The sequence below is a fragment of the Canis lupus genome, chromosome 28 (assembly GCF_011100685.1).
Source record: "Canis lupus familiaris isolate Mischka breed German Shepherd chromosome 28, alternate assembly UU_Cfam_GSD_1.0, whole genome shotgun sequence".
Lineage (NCBI taxonomy): Eukaryota > Metazoa > Chordata > Mammalia > Carnivora > Canidae > Canis > Canis lupus.
This window is the reverse complement of record NC_049249.1, coordinates 34,736,439-34,759,002: the sequence shown is the minus strand read 5'-3', so window position 1 is coordinate 34,759,002 and position 22,564 is coordinate 34,736,439. Positions and strand designations below refer to the sequence as shown.

General features: G+C 51.2%; 1 protein-coding gene across 6 annotated transcripts in view; it reads left to right on the top strand.

The window, feature by feature from the left end:
• CTBP2 (C-terminal binding protein 2) overlaps nt 1–22,564 on the top strand; it is a 157,412-nt gene that overhangs the window by 15,968 nt on the left and 118,880 nt on the right. The window contains exon 1 of one of the 6 annotated variants that reach the window (XM_038579055.1): nt 9,630–10,035. The exons of 4 other annotated variants lie outside the window; for them this stretch is intronic. The gene's annotated coding sequence lies outside the window, so the exon portion shown is untranslated. Of the gene's footprint in view, nt 1–9,629; nt 10,036–20,906; nt 21,050–22,564 lie in introns of those variants that run through there. One more of the 6 variants, XM_038579050.1, reaches the window with a different exon arrangement.

Here is a 22,564-nt window from a genome sequence, read left to right as displayed (position 1 = left end):
TTTTTTTTGTTTAAAAGGGATTCACCACTCCCTAGAACAGCACCAGGCTTTCCTAGGGATGGACGGGAAATTCTGCAGGTACCTGTTACTAGGGGAGCTGGTTCCATACACAGATGGATGCACTTGACCTGTAGGGGTTATTTTTATTTTTTTAAAGATTTTATTTATTTATTCATGAGAGGCACAGACACAGGCAGAGGTTGAAGCAGGCTCCATGCAGGGAGCCTGACGTGGGACTCGATCCCGGAACTCCAGGATCATGCCCTGAGCCGAAGGCAGGTGCTAAACCACTGAGCCACGCAGGGATCCCCTATTTTTTTTTTTTTTTAAGATTTTATTTATTTATTCATGAGAGACAGAGTGAGGCAGAGACCCAGGCAGAGACAGAAGCAGGCTCCCTGCAGGGAGGCCAATGTGGGACTTGATCCCAGGACCGCGGGATCATGCCCTGAGCTGAAGGCAGATGACACTCAATGCCTGAACCACCCGGGCGTCCCCAATACCTATGCTTTCGACCAGTCAGCAGAGTTCACTGAGGGGGCTGGGCTGAATGTCACAGCATGCTAACCAGGGGAGAAACTTTTTGCAAATTAAATTTCAGTCCAGTCTGAGTCACTTTTTAGGGAAGCACACTCTGGAATTCTGTGTCCACAAGTCCAAGACGGGTGCGGCAACTTTCAGGGTGGCCTGTGTGAGCGTGACGAGGGGACCCGTACCACCAGGTGCGTGTATGTCCTTATGCGGGTGAACAAATCAAGCTCCGGGTGCCGATGGCATCATTTCCCTGTGTTGCCAAACCCAGATTTGGGAGCAGCACTTTCTGTTTTAGAAATGTAAGTAAACACATTTTTGTGGCAGATCCTTTTTATCTTGATCAGTGAATTTATTAATTAGTAGGCTTCACTTGAGGCTGGTAGCTTATGTTTTCCATATAGATGACAACCCACCTTTATTCTGTTTGTAGAAACTCCTTATCATACGCGAGCTTACTTTGTTTTTAGTAACAACCCTGATAGGAGATAGTGAGGAGGTGTGGTTACTTTCCACTTGTGGAATCCCCAGAGGGGGTCTCGGGAAGCCAAGCAGATGGGCTCACAGTTCATAAATGGTAGAACTGGGTCTAACCTGCCTCTTCTCTCTCTTTTTTTTTTTTTTTTAAGAATTTATTTATTTATTCATGAGAGACACAGAGAAAGAGAGAGAGAGAGGCAGAGACACAGGCAGAGGGAGAAGCAGGCTCCATGCAGGGAGCCCGATGTGGGACTCGATCCCAGGTCTCCAGGATCAGGCCCTGGGCTGAAGGCGGCGCTAAGCCGCTGAGCCACTAGGGCTGCCCCTAACCTGCCTCTTCTCTACCGATACTGAGCTGCCTGAAGAGTGGCTTTCTATCCAAATACCCCAACTCTTTTTTTTTTTTTTTTTAAGATTTTACTTATTTATTTGAGAGAGAGTATGCACACGTGTGCATGGGGTGCATGAATGGGAGGGAGGAGGAAGGGGAGAGGGAGAAGCAGACATTTCACTGAGTGCAGAGCCCAATGTGGGGCTTGATCCCAGGACCCTGAGATCATGACTTGAGCCAAAGTCAGGTGCTCCACTGACTGAGCCACCCAGGCGCCCCTCAGATAACCCGACTCTAAGGATGAGGGTGTGTGTACAAATTTAAAGGCAGGGTAGGGGTGTGGGTAAGTCCACCCAGTTTGCAGAGTCTGGAGCCTTTGGCATGAGTTCTAGGTGCTTGTTTCAAGGTGAACTTGAGGGACATGCATGGTGTCCTCAGAGGAGTGATTTACGGGGCCTCTTAACTCCTTGAGCTGAGGTTAGGTCGTTAACTGGTCTTGAGCAGAAAAGATCGACCCTTTCTGGTTTAGGTAACTGCTTTCTGGGGGAAGTTTGGGATACCCTTTGAATTGCACACAGAGACATTACTTTGAGAGAAATTCTAGCCATTACCTTAACCGTTAGTTACCTGGCCGAGTGGCACAGGGATAGATGTCTGGGGCCACAGGTTAAGAGACCTCCAACTCTGCTTGAATATGAGAAGTGGATTTGGGTCCTAGCAGTTCCTTTTAGGGCTGCTTTTGGACTTGGGTTAGCAAAGAAATGACTTTATGATTTATGGTGTTTATGAAGACTAGCGTACCTATCTGTTTTCATATAGACATCCTAATAGAGATTAAATATAAAATAAAGCAGAATGCATGAACAGACATATTCCCATAAGCAATATTGTAGTGTTAGGCAGTGTAATTACGTTTTGTACACTTCCCAATTAAGCAGTTATGCATTACTGGAAAAAAACCACCTTTAAGAGATTTAGGAAAGCTTTATAATTTTGTAGATCAAATAAAAATAGATGTATCATATTTTATGCATAGGGTTTAAAATTTTTACACTATATGATAAAGGAACTCAGTTTGGATTGATTTGTGGAAATTTATGCAGTGACACGGAAATGAATTTGCTTTTTCTGAAAATGGCCTGTTGAACAAAAATCTGCTTCTTCAGCAAATACAGCTCCTACTGTGTGCCAGCCTCCAAGCAGGAGCAAGGAGGGTTTATCCTGAGGTTCAGCAAAGCCGTGGTGACCATGAAAGAGCTGGAATGGGCTCAGGATGCTGCATCAGTGCATGGGCGGAGGGTAGGTCATTCCTGGGCTGAGGCCCCAGGGAGGCTGGCCCGCTGGAGGAATTAAAAGACATTTGTAGTGCTCTCTGACCACTGTAGACGTGCTGTGTAGAGCTTAAGAACATAACCTCCAGGGGTACCTCAAGTGGCTCAGTTGGTTAAGCATCTGCCCTAGGCTCAGGTCATGGTCCTGGGGTTCTGGGATCGAGCCCCACATTGGCACCAGGGAGCCTGCTTCTCCTTTTCCCTCTGCCTGCCGCTTCCCCTGCTTGTGCGTGTTCTCTCTCTCTCTCTCTCTCTCTCTCTCTCTGTCAAATAGATAAATAAATCTTTAAAACAAACAAACATATGTGGACTTCCGGTCCCAGGACACCAGCCCCCTGGTGAAATCCTTGGGAAGTGACCCCACATATGTGCCTGAATGTCTTCACAGTGGGCCGATGGGTGCTCAGGGAATCTGTGAGGGTTAAACGACTTAAAGTATGGCAAGCCCTTGACATGCACCTTGAGGAAGATCTCCCATGTGGGCATTATTACTATTTTTTTTTTTTAATTTTTATTTATTTATGATAGTCACAGAGAGAGAGGAGAGAGAGAGAGAGGCAGAGACACAGGCAGAGGGAGAAGCAGGCTCCATGCACCAGGAGCCCAATGTGGGATTCAATCCCGGGTCTCCAGGATCGCGCCCTGGGCCAACGGCAGGCACCAAACCGCTGCGCCACCCAGGGATCCCCTTACTATTCTTATTCGTAGTCGGAGCAGTAGTAGTTATTGGAGTTGGAGTAGAGAGAATGAAGTGTGGTGGGAAGGACTCTGGGTCTGAAGAGGCAAAGAGAGGGCCCAGAGGGTTGTGGGGTGGCCCTGAGTTCAGATCAGTTTCGCCAGGCATGGCCTTTTAGGGCAATGTCGAGGGTGGAGGAGCTGTCAGAAGAGTGTTTGGTACTCAGACTAATAGGCCCAGGTGCCTGATGGGTGGTGGATGGAGCGGGGGGACGGTGGGTCAAGTACTTGGGCTACATATATGGTAGGTCACTCGTTGGGGGTCTGCACAAGTCCTTGGGCTACGTGGTGGGTCAGTCATCCTTTCCACCCAGCTTATGTTACACCAGAGCTTGAGTGTCTGTTTGACTCTGAGCTCCTGGACATGAGCCTGCTGTGTCCCTCCACAGAGAAGCCCAGGTGCCAGGATAGGGCTGAAGGCTATTTTGTCACTGTCTCTTTATCTTCTGCCTCACACCGGTCATCTTCAGGGGCAGGGGTGGTGGTGATCCTGTTTAACGAAGGAACAGCAAGGGAAAGCTCTGGTCTTGCCCTGGCTCTGATCTTGAGTGACCTCCAGGGCTACTCTTCTCTCCTTCAGTGGGGGATCCCTGGCTTCTCTGAATTGAGGCATGCTTGCAGTCCCAACACCTACTGATGGGGACTTGTTGGGCTGGGTGTGGCCTCTGGGGGCTCTCAGAGGGCCATGGCCTTGCCCGTGCATGCACGTCCCACGCTGCCCCAGGATGATTACCACGGGTGGGGCCACGGGTAGCCTGTCCATTCCTGGCTTGATCGGATGGGTTTGCAGTTAGATTAAAGGGACTGAGACGAGGCTGCCTGGGATGGAGGAGACTGCAGGGGCAACCAAGGAAGGGTACTTGAGGGGAGTGTCATTTCTCCTTTCCTGGCTACCGAGCTGCTGGAGGTAATGAAAGGGTCTCCCCTGACAAGATTGTGTGACGTGCACCTGAGTTTCAGAGACGCTCTCTGGAGACGTCGACACTCTGCTGGGTGTTGGGATTGGGACGGAGGTGCCTTCCTGGGGAGAGCTGGAGGCTGAGGTCACCGCCTGGGACTACAGGGGAGGATACCTTGTTTTATTATTTGTTTTGGTCCTTCGTGGGGATCGATGTTTAGAAACTTTCACACAGGTGTAATTTCCATAAAGCTCCGATTCACCCTTTCCACCTGCAGTCCTGCAAGTTTTGACAAAAGATATGTAAACATCAAGTGGCTGCAGAACCAGTTCCATCACCAAGGAAAGTTGTCCCATGCCCCTTGGTAGTTATGTCTCGCCCCTGCCGGCCACTGATGAAATCGCCCCTTTTTGTCGGCAGAAAGGCCAGCCTAGGAAGTTTGGGGAGGTAGGCACCGGTGTCCTGTGAGGTGCCGGGATTTCCCAGGACATCCAGGGGTCTCACTTGGCTCAGGGGGACTTCTCCAGTCCCAGCAGGTAGACTTGCTTGGGTGTGGCACTGCCCGTGCCGTCCCAAAGAAGCCCAAGACTTCAGCATTTAGCTGGATCAAAGGCCAGTCCCTGTAGTTGGAATCTTGTCTTTTCTCTGCCCAGAGGGGCTGGTTCCAAAGCCATACATACAGGCCTGGGTGCTTTCTCAGGCCATTGTCCCCGGGCTTCCTGGGGACACGCACGTAACAGCTGCTCACCCTCCTCCACACAATGTCCTGCCAGCCCTTCTTGGAAGGTGTCCGGAGACAGGTGCTTCTCTATCCACCCAGGCTGCTGGCTCCAGGTCCAGAGGGATCGCGAGTGACCACCACGTCACTGGCTGCTTCCTCCTTTCTCCTCCTTGGGGGAAGTGGCTTTGCAGCAAGCAGGCAGTGTGGCCATTCGGTGTTCTGTGACTCCAGGGGGCATGGGGCAGCAGTGGGGTGCCCTCAGGTTCCCGTTTGCCTTCCTGCAGGCAGAGGCCAACCAGGCCACCACCTTCCTGTGGTCAAGAAGGGCGGCGTGGGGGAAGCCTGGAGGGACCAGAGGGCTTTCCGGTGGGAAGGTCAGCAGCTGGCAGATCCAGCAGTGGACCACCCGCTCAGCGTCCCACCCTAGTACCTGCACCCCAGGGTCAGGGTCTCCCTGATGACGGGTGCTTAATGAGGTGGGGCTGGACGGGCTGCAGAGCATTCCCTGTCACTGCATGGGCACCGACATCGACTCGCTTTCTTCATAGTATTTAATATTCTCCTGTTTCCGTTCAGTTGGGGGGGAGTTTTATGAAATGAATCTGGGAGTTTTTAAAAGTGCTAGCTGGGGATTGCTGCATTTATTGACTTTTCTGATGGCTGCTGGAAATGTCTTCAGTGCTGGTTCTGTCTTCAGTGCCTCCCTGCCAGGGCCCAGCTCTGAGGGTGGGAGAACGCGCTGCTCGAGCCAGAGTGGCTCACGATGCTTCCTGGGTGTGTTAGGAAACCCCCTGAAGCCTGTGAGCTCAGACTGAACCTGACCTTGGTCCTGGCCTGAAATTCATGTCTAAGCATCCTTGGCCTCTTGGAGGGTGGTCGTGTATGGGCTACCATTCAGGGAGGTAGCAGATGGAGGTGCAGACACGTGCATATGGGACTTTGGGGGGCTTCTCAGTGCAAGGAGACTGGAGCCAGGGTCAGTAGCAGAAAGGTTGGCATTCCGTGTCCCCGGGAGGGCTTCAGAGGCCAGTGGGACAAGGGCTGTTTGAACTGGCGTCCGGGACCTTGAGCAGAAGTTGTCTGTATGCGGCCACCAGTCCACTCTGGCCATGGTGATTTTGGAGGAGTCGCTTCTACCCACAGGCAGGGGGAAGGCCCAGATTCCCCCAGCCTGGAGAGCCTGCGGGACCTGGCTGCTGTGAGGTGCCCGGGCACATACCGCCAGACAGCCTTGTGACACCAGTTCCCTTGCCTGAACCTTGCCAGGGGGAAGAAACTTGCTCAGAGGCTGGAGTTTCTTAGGGCAAAAGTTGAAAGCACAGAGATAAGAGAGAAAAGTGTTTTATGGTCCGAAGGGTGTCAATAAGCATCTGCTGTGCTATGCACAGCAATCAAAGCTTTTCGTGTGGCTGTGGTGCCCTGCTGTGACCACAGTAGGACCGCGGTTCCAGGCAGCCCAGCTCCTGCTTCTGTCCTGCTCTCCGGATGCCTTCTGTCTCCACAGGGCAAATTCTAGGTGAGAAGCCGCTCCCTTGGGTGGATCCTAAAATTCCAGCTGACTTGGAAGGAAGTGAATGGGGAGCCACTCTGCTTTGCCTGAGGGGTGAGCAGCTTGCTGTTATTGTATGCCCAGGCCCAGCTGGAAAAGAAAGAGAACATTCTTGAGGTGTGCACATTGTCAAATGACTCTTTCAAAGGGAGCCAGCTAAGAAGGGCCTTTGCCTGCGCTCAAGAATACTAGAAATACATTCATTTGGTAGATAAATAAGAATATAGCTGCTTTTTGTTGAGTGCCAGGAATGGGCCAAGGAGGACAATATAAAAATAAATGGATCTGGTGCATCCCTAATAATACAGCTAAGTGCCTCTCACGGGCTGGGTGTTCTTGAGTTGGGTTAGGCTCGGAGCAGCTCGGTGGCTTGCAGGGACACAGTTCTTGGTGACAGCTGCTGCACAGGAACCTCAGGGGGAGTTGGGACCAAAGCCCCGTCCTTTGCAGAGCTAACCGTCCGAGTGAGCCTGTGGATGTGCACTAGTAGGTTTGGGTTTCCTGAGTCATGCATCTCACACCCAAGGATCGAGGTCTTGCAGTGAAGCTTCGAGGCTCTGGAAGCAGACAGGCATTTCAAGAGGGTGGTGCTTTCTGAAGACACACATTTCCATTTCCATCTGGGTAGTGGTTTGCTGGTCAAATTTTTTTTTTTTTTTTAACCTTTTGGCTTGGAGAAATTTTCCCTCTGGTTATGGTAATTTTACTTTCCTGATATGTAAATTGATTACAGCAGCTCTTTCAAGTCTTGCACATTTGATTATCCACGAGCCTCCTCCTGCCTCTTGTTTAAACTTATTTTTAGCACAGTCCTTGAAACCTCAGTGTGAGACTGTCCATCTTCCGCGCTCTCGGAGCTGCCGAAGGTCATTTTAATCAACCCCATCCACCAGTTGCCTTGCAAGTCCTGCAAATGTGGTGGCAATGGGGCCTCGTGGATGGGTTTAGGGATGCCAGAAATCCGTGAGCCTAACCGGCAGGACAGGGATGCATGAACTTGACCAGCAGCCGCCTGCATCCTGCAGCTCTGGCCGATGCTGGGGTTCTTAGGGCTGGGGTTCTCAGGGCTGGCCGCAGACATAGCCAGCGTTGACACCAGCTTACTCCCAGGTGGGCCGACAGGCCACAACTTGTCAGCCTGAGCATGATCTTGTGTCATTAGGCGTCTGTTTCGGGGTTCGGCCTGTGGTGTGCTGGAGATTAATGCTGAGTCCCTGGTTCCGTTTGTGAAGCTGACTCCTGACCTGGGTTTGGTGAATCGGGGAGAGCTGTGTGGCTGCATTTGGGGGGTGCAGAGGTAGCTCTCGGCCTGTCCCCTGGGGCCTCCCCTGCAGCAGATCCTTCTTATAGGGACCCCAGTCAGAGGCCTGGTGACTCCTGGGTATTTTCTGAGCCTTACCTCAATAAGAATAAAAACGTCTTTTTTTTTTTGGTGCTTGATTGGATTTGTTTGCTAGAAGATTAGTACAAAAGCAGGAAGGAAAAAGAATGTGTGGTGGAGGTGATTGCTAGAGACTGGCAGAAGGTTATTTACGGATTTTTGCTGACAGTCCTTGTTTAAAGACTTCCCTGTGAGATTTATGAAGCCTTTCCAATTTATTGTCTTTCCAAGTAAGGTAAGCAAATAAATAGGTAATTCTCTTTTATTATAAACCTAGCCAATGTGAGATTAAAAATAAGAGGAAACCGGGCTCCATTTTTCCAGCCCAGTGTGTTTCTGGAATTTGGAAAGCATCTTGGAAAGGCTTTTTGTTTTGTTTTTGGCTCAGGCACACTGTGCATTTAAAAGATAAAGTCTGACCCTTGATATTGTGTGTGTGCTGTTCGCCATCCTTGAGGGGAACCGGCTGCTCGCTGGCTGCCTGGTGGGGGCTGGAGACCGTGGGGACTGGGGGCTGGATGTTGGGGGGCAGGGGTTCCCGAGGCCCTGCTCTGGGTTTGGTCTCCGCAGCTGCACCCAGAGGGGGGACACCCGTCTCTATAGGCTCGTATCGTAGCCCCTTGTAAAACACAGAACCCGTTCTGATCCAGCAGACCCGTTCCTCCTAGACCATCCTTCTAGCACCTCGATTTCCCCGTCCCTTTTTCTTTTTAGACCCTTCCTCTGAGATCGTTGGTGCTTTCGAGGTTTTGGTGAGTTGTGATTTGGGCACCACTGGTATGTGAAGACCCAGAAGGGGAATTTATTATTTTAATTAATTAATTCAGGAGAGACACAGAGAGGCAGAGACATGGGCAGAGAGAGAAGGAGGCTCCCTGCGGGGAGCTCCACCTGGGACTCGATCCCAGGACCCAGGGATCACGCCCCGAAGGCAGAAACTCAACCACTGAGCCACCCAGGTGCCCCCAGAGGGGGAATTTAGATTTTTAGCTAAGCAGGAACATGAGACCTTGTTAAAAATAAACATCTCATATCCTGGAGGTGATGTCACGCGGGTGGGGAGAGTTTGGTGACCTGGCCCCTCCTAGTACCCCCTCCTCCCCCCGCGCCTGTGCCCGGAGCCCATTTGAAATCACTCCGGCCTCTCTCAAGGCCACGGGCAGCACCTCCGCGGGGACGTCCTGTTAGCCTTTGGGGAGGACGCGCTGTGTGTCTCGGTCCCTGGGTGTCCGTGGCCTGGCGGAGCTATTTTGGAGGGATTCGTAGTCTGTGTTCTGGACGGTGCCTTCTAACCGACTGTGGGTGCCAGTTCCGCAGCCCCGGCCTGTGGTAGGGACACGGTGGGGGTTCAGGGAGCTCTGCAGGGGGTGGTTTAGGCGTGAATCACCCCTGGCTAGGGAGGCTGGGAAGGTGCTGAGCACCCTCATTCCTGGCAGAGGGGGTTCGCTTTCCTTCTTGCCTCTTCCTTGTCTGGCCACACCGAGGGAAGGTGGGGGGCCTTTCCTCCTCGGGGACGGCAGCGGGGACAAGCCTGACGAGGTCCTGCCTGCAAGGAGCAGACCTCCCACCCAGAGGGCAGCCCCAGCAAGGGGAGCCGGGGAGGGCGTCAGGAAGGAGGTGGGCTGTGGGCTGCGGGTGGCGCTGGGGAGGGGCGGCCTGAGTCCCTCCAGCACGTCCTCCGCATCCCTGTCTGGACCTACATCACCTGGGGGCTTTGAGGAAAGGGTCTAAGCCCAGCCCCACCCTCCGAGGTTCCTGCCGTGGGTAATTGGCGAAGCTCCTCGATGATTCTAACGGGCAACTGGAGAGAGCCACTGCCCTGCCTCGCCGCCCTCAGCTGAGGCCACTTGGCCCTTTCTGCCCGTGGGCCAGACGCCCTGGAAAGTCATGAGCCAGAGGATCAAGCGAGTCCCGACCTCCCTGCCCCACAGACGGGGGCCCCAGGCAGAGAGAGGCTTCCGGGGAGCCCAGCTCCTCGACCGTGCGTCCGACGCGACAGGTCCCAGGTCCGTCGGTGCTGCAGGGCCAGACGGCAGGTGACCCAGAGCCGCTCACGCCCAGTGTCTCCCTTCAACAGGTGAGGGCCTTTGGGGCTGTGCCGTTTTCTCCGGGAGTCAAAGTGGGGTCAGGTTGGCAGGACAGGTGCCTGTGAGCACGTGAGGCTGAGGGTGGGGGTGGGGGAGCCCTAGCTGCTGGGATCCCATCGGCCTCAGGGCCCCTCCTGCTTATAAGTCAGGAAAGCTGTGTCTCCGGCCTCCTGAGAAGTCACTTCGAGGAGCCTCCCGGTCTTCCTGCCTCGGTCAGTGGGAAGGAAAGAAGCTGGTGGCAGGGCTCAGGCCCTGGACCTCTCAGGGCTCCATGCTCCGGGGTGGCTGTGAGCCCCAGGGGTGGCGCTAGTCAAGGGGATGGGGTAGGGAGGGTCCTGTGTGCATTTTTGTAGGACAAGAATCCGACTCTTGGCAGTTCTTGCAGGAGCCTGGGAACTCATACTGTTCAGAGCCCTTGCCTGGGGTTCTTTGTCATCTGGGGTGGGGAGATGTGTTCTGACCCTCCAGGACAGGAGGGAGAGGCAGGAGGTCGAGGCGGCAAGGGTTGCAGGGTGGGTGCTGAACGGGGAACAAAGGAAGCCCTGGAGGAGCTGCCAGGAATTGTCTTGCTTTCAGGCCACCAGGCTGGGGGCGGGGATGAGGGGTGCTGGTGTCCCCACAGAGGAGGAAGTGAACTCATGGTAACTGATTCCTGAGTCTGGGAGAGGCTTTGTAGCTGGCCTGAGTGGGTGGCAGCGCCCCACAGCCCACTGTGGGATGGGATCCAGCTGCCTCCCCTTTATTATGAAAGGCAAAGGGTTTGAGATTCTAAACATCACAAGGTTCTGGGTGACTGAGTGGCGTTGGGATAAGCCATTGGGGGTTCAGGGGTGGGGCAGGGGCAGCTGGCCAGCAGGCTGGGCTGAGAGGCCCCAGCTGGGGTCAGGGAGAGGGCTGTGCCTGACTTGGCTTCCAGGCTGGGGAGGGGAATGAGGGAAAGCCCGGAGGTTCAGATGGGATGAAGCCCTACCGGTCTGATCCTGTCAGCTGATTCCCTTCCCTGAGCTCTTGTGGGTAAAGAGCTGGCACCTGAGGGTGAGGGTGCTGGGGGCTTCGCCTTCATCAGCTGGGGACTCCTTGCTGTGCAGAACTGGGTATCTGGGACTGCTGTGGCAGGTGGCACAGTTTTCTAGCCGAGTGTTTTGTGATCTTTCGTCTGCTTTGGGAACCTGGCCAGCTCCCTTCTCATTGAGGAGTCTCCAGTAGGTGATGGACCATTAGGGTCATGGGGTCTCGTGGATTCCCCAGTCCCTGCCTGGGGTTCCTGGATGGGCCCTGAGCTCAGAGCTGGAACCGTGTTATCTGCTACCCCCTCTGGCCACCTGGCAGAAGGGGGTGGGGTGGCCAGAAGCAGAGAGTCCTAAATTCTCCATGGGGGGTCCGTCTTGAAGCCTGATCCCATTTCACCTTATTCTTCCTGTCCTGTTGGCCTTTGCTGGGCAGGTCATGGGTGGCCTTCCGCTGGTTGGGTTTGAATCTGCTTTTGTGCTGTGGACTGTGGCATGAGGCTCAGAGCCTCCACCTCCCTGTTGACGAGTTGGGAGTCATAACAATTACTTGATGGAAAGGCTGCAGGCCCGGAATAGGTGATGGATTTAAGAGCTCCAGCTGCATGAGTCTGGCCATTGGGGGCTACCTTGATCCTTGGACTCACAGCAAATGAAAAATAATGTGTTTGTGGCTTTCACATGTTTTTATTTGTTCCTGCTGATGACATGCTTTTAAAATCAGATCTTGTTTCTTGCTTAAAATCATACCAGTGAAGTCTTAAATGCTTTTCTGTGCCTTTCTTTTTGGAACTGAACTTCATTGTCCATGCAAAAGAAAAAAAACAAAACAAAACACAAACTCCTATAATCTTGGGGCCATGGCCAGGAAGTATCTGTCAGACACTCAGAACCCAGGTAATCGTGTGTTGATTCCCACATGTGAGGCTGCAGGAGGAATAGAGTAAGAGGGGGCCACTTCCTTGTCCTCAGAGCTCGCAGTCTGGAGAGACGGGTACACTTGTTTTTTAAAGGAAGCTATTAGACTTTTTTTTTTTTTTAACGATTCTGAATTTGTTAATTGTCCAAGCTAAAACATCATTTCAAAAGACCAGTCCAGCCTTTTATAGTGGTTTATGGTTGACAGTTGTGTTTAGACATGTTCCAAGGACAGCTTACCAACAGCCCCTGTTTTCCGATGGAGAAGACGGGGGCCCAGATGCCTCTTGGAAGAGATGGCTCTGCCTGCGTCTCTCCAGAGTATCTGTTTCCCTGTCTCCTGCTCGCTCACTGCACTCTTGAGTTTAACAAAGTGCTAGTAAAGTCACTGCTGAGGTTTAACCTGGGCACCAACCCCTTTCAGAGGGCCCATGGGATTCAGACACACCGTAGAGGATGGTGGGGAGCTGAGTAGGGCTGTGGGGGAGTCTGGGCCTGTATCCTCTCCCTATCCTCAGACACTTCCTGCCCTTGATTTGATGCTGGGGGCCCTACTGAGTTTGATCTAGAGACAGGAGCCTGCTCTCGGCAAGAATATGACCAGAAATCTGTGCAGTGTCTTTTGTGACGGCTGACCCACCTGCTGTACCCATATTTGCATGTGCCAGACACCTGGTAATCAGATTGAGCAGTTTGAGTAGGATTCAGGGGTCTAGAGTTCCTCCACTGGCTTCACACACAATCCGGGGAACTGTACATGGGCAGCATGCCCAGGGCCAAGTTTCAGACCCACCAGCCATAAGTGGACCCTTTGCACGGAGTCATCTGTTTTGATTTTTCTCTTGTGGTATCTGTCACTTGCTGGGAAGAGTTTGCTTTCTGGGGCTGTCATTCAAAGAATCATTTTGTGCCATACTATTAGAATTTTCAGAGCGTTTGCTGATTTGCGTTTATTGAAACTAAATTCATTAGGATGATGTGAAAATAGCGCTCAACTGTTTACCAAATCGGATTCTTGTTTTTGATGTTTCAGTACATCATCTGTTCTCACTTGAATGTTGTGGAATTTGTTGGTAAAGTGTTATGCAGATGAAAATCCGTATTTTAGTAGAGTGGGTTTTTTTTTTTTTTTAATTCAAATGAGTTTATAAGAATATTCCACCCAGGGTGCTTGATTTGCCATTTGAAGGAGAGTCTATATGGATGTGAGGATATTGGAGCGTGGCTGGTTCTGTGAGAGTTTGCAAATGGGCTGGGGCTCGACACAGGTGTAGGTGCTAAGCCAGGCTGGTTGGAAACTGACTCCCTCTCCCCAACCAGCTGCGTAACCTCTGGCAAGTCACCCAACCCAGGACAGAGGCTGGGGCTCCCAGTCTGTGAACTGGTGATTTCTGTGCTGCTTCCTAGGCTGTTGAGAGACTTTAACAGAAACCCTGTTACTTCCTTGATGTTCACCATTGAACATGTCTGGGATTGAGCAGTCATGAAATCGATACATGCCATAGTTTAATGGACAGTATTCTTTCCTAGTGACTTATGAAATAATGCTCGGTGTCCGATTTGATAGTATCTTAGACTTGGTGGACTTGAGAGCATTTTGCAGACTTTAAAAGTTTTAGAGTTGGGTCTTTTAACTTAAAACTTTCAGTTGATGAGTAAAAGTTCAGTTGCGATCAGACTTCTACTTTACTGCTGTGGCAACAGGAATATTTAATAGATGCATTTCTGGAGTGGGCATCTCTTTTCAGGTTAGGTCCTATGGTCAGATAGCCTTGGATTCTTGTGTTCAGAGAACCAGAGCCTATATTGCTTCCAAAATAAGCCTGTCCCAAGGCCGAGTTGGCAGGTGTGTGCAGTGGAGGTGACCAGATGTTCATTAAAGGCCCACGCTTCCCTTCACTGGTAGGGACTTAACACTGGAGCGGCTGCACTGCTACCATCTGGGCATCTACCAGAAGTCCCAGGACAGTTCTTGGCAACGGAGTCCTGGTTGGAATAGGTGTCCCTTCCTGGCAGAAGTAGTTAAGAAACCAGTGTCTGTCCCTCCTTCCCCTCCCACCCCCTGATTGTCCAGCAGAAGGTAACCTAGCATCCTGGGTCCCTGGATCACCCTGTGAAGAGTTGCCCATGCTCAGGAACACTGATCTTTGTGTGATACAGAAATAAGCTTGTGTTGTGTTGAGCTGATAACTCCGTTCTGGGTCTGTTGAAGCAGCGTTAATGGAACTAACACCCTCGTTTGGGAAATTCATTACCTTGATGGTCAATCCAAGCCAACCCTGCGACACACTCTGCCTCAGTGAGAAGGTGGCCCTTCTCCATCCCCTCATGTCCATTTAAGTGCTTCCTCGTGGAGACTGTCTCCCACTCCCTTCTTGTTTGCTGTTGGGGTAGGGGGTGGAGGCTCCCACTAGGCTGTGAGTCCCTGAGGGTGGGTGTCCTTGCAAGGCTCCCTGCTTCTCGCTGCCAAATGCCATCCACCCCAGTGCTTTGGGTGCAGCCGGGTGGCCCTGAGAGTGGATCGTCAGTCTTTAGAGAAGTTCACAATAAAGTCTTGGGTTGTAAAACTGTAGACATGACCTGGTATGGGGTGGCAGCCTTGAAAACGTGCCTCTCTGGTATCTTCTGCTCCTGGGAATGGATTCGACTGGTGGCCCTAACTACTGTGTTCTGCATCTGGAATCCAGCTTGGCACTTATAGAGCCTCTGTTCTCGCAGGCTGCCCCCAGCTGGGGCCTAAGCATGGCAGGGATGCCAGGCCGGCCTGGCTGGCTTGCTTCCTTGCTTGCTTTCTTCCTTTCTTTTTTTTTTTTTTTAAAGATTTATTTACTTGAGATGGGTGGGAGAGGTGCAGAGGGAGAGGAAGAGCAGGAGAATTTCAAGCAGACTCCCTGCTGAGCGTGGAGCCCAACAACAGGGCTCAATCTCATGACCCTGAGATCATGACCTGAGCCAAAATTACCAGTTGTGAACACTCAAGCCACTGAACTATCCAAGCACCCCCAGGCCTTTTCTGTAAGAGTTGGGACTCCTCTGAGCAGCCAGCTGATTATGCCTGAGCATTCTCCTCTGCCTTGAACTGTACACAACAGGCGGAGGGTCTCCCCCCACCCCCCCTTTGCCAGAGTCTGACCCATATCTCCCTCTGACTGCCTTTTCGTGTTCCCTGAGAAGTTTCTTGCACAGCTCATCTTGTCTGGCATTGTTTTTGGAGGACTCTTCACACACTTTGAACTTTATGAAGTAGGTCAGAGGGATAGTGCCCAGGAATTTCTTCCAGTTTGGGCAGCAAGCCATATGTCCTCTCCCAGTGTGGTTTGTCTGACTCTTTAAGTGCGGGGCGCGTGCCTGGTGATTGCCAGGAGTGGCCCAAGTCTGAGCACCAGGGTTCCATCGGGGTCCTGACTCCCTCAGCCTTGCCTTGCTGCTGCTCATGCCTCTCACATGTGCTTTTATTGTAGTTTGCCCACCATCTGGTGGGAGCAGCAGGAATGAAAGGGGAGTGGGCGGCCTTTCAGAGGGTCCACGCTCTATTTCACCTGGGAACTTGTGGGCCCTTTCTATATATTTCATTCTTTTTTTTTTAAATTTTTTTTATTTATGATAGTCACAGAGAGAGAGAGCGAGAGAGAGGGAGAGAGGCAGAGACACAGGCAGAGGGAGAAGCAGGCTCCATGCACCGGGAGCCTGACGTGGGACTCGATCCCGGGTCTCCAGGATTGCGCCCTGGGCCAAAGGCAGGCGCCAAACCGCTGTGCCACCCAGGGATCCCTATATTTAATTCTTTAAAAGTCTCTTTGGTGATATGAGGGGCTGGTACGTCCAGCCCATGTGGGGGCACACCTTGAGACTATTTTGATAGGACATGATCCTTCACTACGTTGTGTTACAGCCGTATGGCATTTACAGTGTGCTTCCAAATGGGCCCTAGCTAATTGTTTTGCTCTTTGGGAGCTATTTGTTGGCAAAAGGATGTACTGGCCCTGAAGGGGCTTGGAGAGGGAGGGTCTGAAACCCTGCTGGCTGCTCCAGTGGCTTGTCCCCTGGGCAGGGGCTTCCAGATTTATCAGTCTGCATTAGTACCTGGTCCTAAACACGGCCCTGCCTTGGCTCCTTGGATTCATGTCTGTTCACGGAAGGAGTGGGCGTTATTTGGGTGCATGGTGATCCCACACTTGGATTAGGAGTGGATCTCCTACCTGGTCTGCTGGGATTCCTGCTCTGGGTGGGCGAATGGCCCCTGCCTCTCAACGGTTCCCGTGGGCCTCATTCTAGAGACAGGACTTGTACGGATTGCCATGAGTGAGAGGCTCCCCATGTGGACGTGATTCTGCAGCGAGCCCACGCTCCCACCCCCGCCTGACTGCTGAAGCGCTCTCCTGCCCTCTGCCCATCAGCCTGTCTTTTACTTGGCAACGTTTCTTGGCTACCTTTCCGGATCCTGCTCACCTCTACCCCTGAGTCTCTCAGTGTGCATCTCACTATCTGACATTGACTTGCTTGTGTTACCCCTTTGTTTTGTTTTCCTCTAGAGGTAAAAATTAGGGGAGGGAGTGGGGGGCATGTGGTAAAACGAAAGGCTTAGATCCCTAAGTGTGCCAATCACTTCGCTGGCAGATTGCACACACCTGCGCCCTCGCAGGATCTAGAACATGCCATTGCTGCAGAAATTTCTCTTCTGGCCCTTTCCAAACAGTCCCCATTCCTGTCTCTGATCACTTCAGGCAACCCCAACCTCCCCCCGCCCCATGATTAATTTTGCTTGTTTGTGAATACCATACTATGTAATACACATACCTATAGGTTATGCATTCATGTATATTATACCCCATGTACCTTTTTGCAAAAGCTTTTTCTGATTCAGCATAATGTTTTTTGAGCTCCTGGCATGTTTTTGCCTGGATCAGTCACCTGTTCCTTCTTAATGGCTGTGTAGGATTCCACTGTAGGAATCGGTCACACTGTTTACCCATTTACCTGTTGATGGATGCTTGGGCTGTTTCCAGCTTTTGGCTGTTCTGAATAAAGCTGCTATGGATCATTCTTGCACATGTCTTTTTATGGGCCTACATTTTCATTTCTCTTGGGTAAATTCCTAAAAATGGAATTACTGGTTATAGAATAGGTATATTGTTTACTTTTCTAAAGCAGTTATAAAATGTTATGGAGCTACCCATCATGGAAGGAAATGGAGCTGTTTTTGAACCCATTTAACTGAAGGCTGGCTTTCTGCTTGATGGTGGTGCGGTGGGAAGGAGGACGAGTGGGTGGCTGGGGGGGGGCATCCTCCCCTCCCATGGTCCCTCCACTAACAGGACAGATGCAGAGTCTACACCATTTGCTCTGCTGACGGTGGGCCGTGGAGTTCACTGGCTCTGGAAAAAGGAGCCATGGGCCCGCTTGGCTTGGCTTGGCTTTCCCTGGATATGCAGAAGGATCATTGATCGCCCCTCTCCTCCCTCTCCCGTGCCCTGTGGTCTCCCCTCCCCTCCAGATACTCAATGAAGCATGAGGGTCAAGGTCTTTAGTTCTTGGGTCTTAACATCTATGCCAACTTGTTTGCATTTCTGACTGCCAGAACTTGATTTTTGGAGCCCACTGGTAAGTCACGTGGTAGCACATGCATTTCTAGTTTTTTCAGTGTGAAGATACTGGTTAAGTGGATATTCTGGAGCTGTACCTGCATATCTGCTGCCTTGTGGGCAGGGCCTAAAAGACCCAGCAATCTGGGTGTACTGGCTTTATTGGCCTTCGAAGCTTCTCCAAGTTTCTCTGGGGCCAGTGCTTTGCTTTTTTTTTTTTTTTAAGATTTTATCTATTTAGAGAGCTAGAGAGCACACAAGCAGGAGAGAGATGCAGAAGAAGAGGGAGAAGCAGATGCTGAGCAAAGGAGCCCCTTCCACGTGGGACTCAATCCCAGGACCTCGGGATCACGACCTAAGCTGAAGGGAGACACTTAACCCACTGAGCCCCCCAGGTGTCCCTGGGGACAGTGCTTTTGAAGACCTGGTTTAAAGGGCTACTAATGTGTCCTTGGGTAGATTCCATTTACTTATTTATATCTTACCTCTTTTGAGAAAGTACTTGGACTCCAAAAAAAAAAAAAAAAGAAACCCAACCAACCAATAGGCTGTTGTAAGAGGGGATGAGAGCCAGAGTTGGTAAGAAATGCAAATACAGCAGCCGTAAATTTCAGGACAGTTGGCCGTGAACAGCTGAGTTTAGGGAGACCATGTGCGTCCTTGAGCTGACCACAAAGAGAAATGCTCCAATACAGGGAGTGGTGTACAGGGAATAGTTACCATCAACCAAGGTCTGGTAACACCTACACCTGTCAGGCTGCTGCTTGTGCCTGGGTCCAGTGGAAAAAGTCAGAAGCCTGTTGAGGGACAAATTAGAGGAAGCTGTTCTGTGAGGAGACCTTCTAAGGTTGTCATTTGATTTGGGATGGAATTAAAAATATTGAAAGGACAAGGCCAGTTGATATCGACCAGTTGAACTGGACTGTCGTTTTCTCCAAAAAAAAAAAAAAATTTAATTCTGCTGGGCTTCTGACAGATGTTGTAGAGATGATGCTTAGGAGTTTTACTTCCTGCCCCAGAATTGGTAACATCAGGATTACTCTCCAGTCCGTCAGACATCGAGGTGAACACACGTTAGAGGCTGGCCTGGTCGATTCCAGGAATATGCACTTGAAATCAGGGCAGGGTCTGGGTTTGTTTTACTCAGAATCAGGAACTCTCAAGTATCAGGGCAATGATGTGGGTAAGCTGAGTTTGAGGGGCAGGTGGGACATGCCGATGGGGAGGAAGCATCTAGAAGGCAGGTGTGAGGTGCGCCAGGAGGTCCTGGGGGAGACTGACCTGGGAGCATCTGAATGGGAGTTCAGGCAGAGGGACGGTCTACTCTTTCCTTCTTCCATGCCTGCTTCTCCAGCACAAGGCATTCTATTCTTGTTCCTTGTTGGAACTCCTAGAAGACAAGGGTAGGTTTCACTTATCTTTAAATTTTTTTTTTTTTTAAGAATTTATTTGAGAGAGAAACAGCAGGAGCAGAGGGAGAAGCAAACTCCCTGCTGAGCAGGGAGCCTGATGTGGGGCTGGATCCCAGGACCCACCCTGAGGTCATGACCTAAGCCAAAGTCAGCTATACTTAACCAACTGAGCCACCCAAGTGCCCCTAAATCTGCTTCTTTTAATAGTATCTGCTTCTCAGGTGGTGCAGTATGAGCGCATAGGGGTGTGTGTGTATGTATACACATGTACACACGTGTGTGTGGTGTCCTGGGTGTGTGTGGGGGTGTATACCAGCCAGGAAGATAGATGGCAGCTGAGAAAGGGCTGTTGGTTTTGACCGTCAGGAGTCCACACCAGATTCTTGGGGTGTCCGTGTTAATATGCTGTCATCCTTGCTGGCTGCAAGATTGTTTGGGTGTCAGTCCCTAGTGCCAGGGTTTGGCAGTTAGCGCTTGCATCCCCTTTGGACACTTGGTAGGCCACATGCTTGTCACCCACGCTTAACTGGAAGTCATTAGCCGTTTTCTTTCTGAGCGCTTGCTATTTGTCGGGGAGTACTGGGGAGGCAGAGGTGAACCAGGCTTCCTCTTGCTTATGTTCCAGCGGAGATGCTACTCACAGTTGCTTTTAACAAAAATGACACTTGCTCCCTCACTAAAATAATGGAGACACAGACCCACGCGCGTTCCTTCGGAGTTCCACAGATGGGTGATGCTGACTGGGGTTACCCTCTTTCAGTTGAGGGGAGGAGGGCTGGGGTGGAACGCTTATCTGCATCACTAACGTTTCAGGAGAAAGCTATATCCGTGCTCTATGTTTAAATATAGCATGGTGTTTGCTACGGAGTTGGATAATAAGCAATTGAATATGTAGGTCATTGACTTAAGAGAATGAGTTTGGAGTTTTCTTTGTATCTGATTAACACGGTCTTACAATTGGGCCCTTGATGCTTTGCCAAAATTGGGTTACCTGGAGTTCAGCGAGGTATCTGGGAGGGAGACCGTAGAATGGCAGGAAGATACCTTTGCCCCCTTAAGGCGTTAGGGGTGTGACTTGGTGCTGGGCCCAGTGGTTTGCAGCCAGCCGGACACTGAGCATGCACCCTGGGGTGTAGTATGGGGGGGACGGACGGAGGGACAGGTGCCGGCTCCTGAGCAAGTCCATCAGGAGCAGGGGTGCGGACGCTGTCCTTAATCAGGATAAATGCCAGCGGTGTGTTTTAATAACGTACTTGATTCAAAACGCACTGCTTGGAATTGCATATTTAAAAGGAAACTGCCATCCCCTTTTGAAGGTGTGTGACATTTAGAAGATCTGTAGCAGAAGGTAGGTTTGACAGCTTCGAATTATATTTGAAAGAGTTTTTCTTTTAAGAACGAAAATGATTGCTTCTATTTTAAATGTCATCACAAAGACATAAACACATTTAATCAAATTATATATTTAATTTATGTAGAATGTAATTTTTATTTCCGTGGAAGGGTTGCTGGTTATTTCTTTAGCAGCTTTGAAGCTGGGCAGTGTTGGAGATTTGAAAACATTCAGGTTTTTTGAGTAAGTGGCTATTTAAGGGTTTCTAGAAGCAGAAGACAGTGGCGTTATTACTGAAATACTTCTCAGCTGTACACTGTATCTAATGGCACATTTTTGGGGGGAGAGGGAGATGTTTTTGTTACTGTCTCCGGGAGATATGAAGGATAAACTGTCGAAAGAATCGGGGGGGGGGGGGGGTTGAAAAAGTGTAGCCCTGAAGACAATAAAGGCAGAAACAGCAAAGACGCTCTTGGAATTTTCTTCCTTGGGTTCTTTGAATCAACAGGGAGGTACCGGCGAGTGTGAGGAGTGAGTGTGCCAGCTTTCCTTAAAAGGGAGGCCACGGGGGATCACGGGAGGACAGACAGGACGCAGCCAAAGACCTTTCGGTTGATACAGTGTGATTACGTTTTGTCCCAGAAGGCTGCTGGAAGAGCAGGAGTGCGGCGGTGGGTCCGAGCAGGCAGGTGGCTCGCCTGACCCTGGTGATCTGCCCAGACTCTTCAGCTCCAGAACTTTCTTTGAGCGAGGTGGGTGCAGGAAAGTAGCCAGCCCAGCGTACAACCGTGTGTGTGTGTGTGTGTGTGTGTGTGTGTGTGTGGGTGGGTGCGCGTGCCAAGGACGGTCTTGGCCTGTTCCAGCCTGTTGCCTGTAGTTTCGATTTAGCCAGGCTGGGTTCAGGGAGGCCTGGGTTTAGTTCCCCACCAGTGTGCCCACTCACCCAGCACAGGCCAGCTCGGGGTGGGGGTGGGGGCTGGTTTCTCTCCAGTCCTTTCCAGGGCTGCTCCGCCAGGGAAGGCGCCCTGGTCACTGGTGACCTGGGGAGCCCCGGGCGTCCCGCAGCAGCTGGGAGAGGGAGAAGCCAGTCAGGTGTGACTATTCCCAGGAAAGAACTTACATAGCAAGCATCTTTGTCGACTGCGGCGGAGAAGGTCAGGGTTCAGGAGCTGGGAGCTCTGGCTTTTGAGAAGCAGGCTGGGCTCGTGGGCCCAGGCAGCCAGAGGAAGCCGATTCCAGTTCAGTGTGTAAATCCTGTTACTAGGGTTGGCTCCTCATGGCTCCTCTTCTTGTAAACACAGCAATCCACAAAAGAAAGGAATTACCCTATCTGTGGTCCACATGAGCCCAACTAAACCCCCCAAAACAGGGCAAACCTAGTTGTTAAGTTTGTAATTAAACTTATTTTGAAGTAATCCTCAAATCATATGTAGTTGTAATAATACCCTATCTAGGCTCCCGCAGTGGTAACATCTTCCCAGACAATAGTACCAGTTAACCGGGAAGTTGATATGGATGCAATCCCCAGATCCCCTTCAGATTTCCCCCAGGGTTCATGTGTTCATTTGAGTGGGTGTTTACTTCTGTGCAATAGTGCACGTGTTGGTGCCAGCATGCCCCACTGTGGTCAAGACACGGAACACTTCCACGGCCCCAAAGACGTCCCCTGGTTCCCACTGACAGCCACACCCTTTTGAGGTGGCTTGCGCCTAGCTTGCTCTTACATTGTTCTAGGGTTGGCGTGTCCTGCCCCCTTCCCAGTCCCTAACCTTGAGAACCACTAATCTGTTTTTTCATCTCTGTAATTTTGTCACATGAGGATGTTAACATACGTGGAGTCAAAGTAGAGGTGGCCTTTTAGGATTGAATTTTTTCACAGCGTAATTCCCTTGGATTTCCGGTTCTTTTGTGTGTCCCTGATTTGTTCCCTTTTATTGGTGGGGAATATTCCATCCCAAAGGTTTCTGACCCAGTCTTAGACCAGAAGTGGGTAAGAGGAAACTCTAGTGGGGGACCTGCGTGCTGAAAGCTGCTCCCAACACTCCTCCCAGCCAGGTCCCCCACTTGCTTGGTGTCAGGAGGACCTGGGCATCCAGGCCTCCTGTCTCTGTGAACACCCATGGAGTGATGCGTGAGTGGCTGGTGCCAGGTGGGCTTGGCTCGGGAGTTTTGTCTGTCTGGTGTGTGCTTTTGCATAGTGCTCGGTGACTGCAGGATGTGAAGAAATAAAACTTGGGATAACGGGTCATCAAATTTTGAGGTTTTGT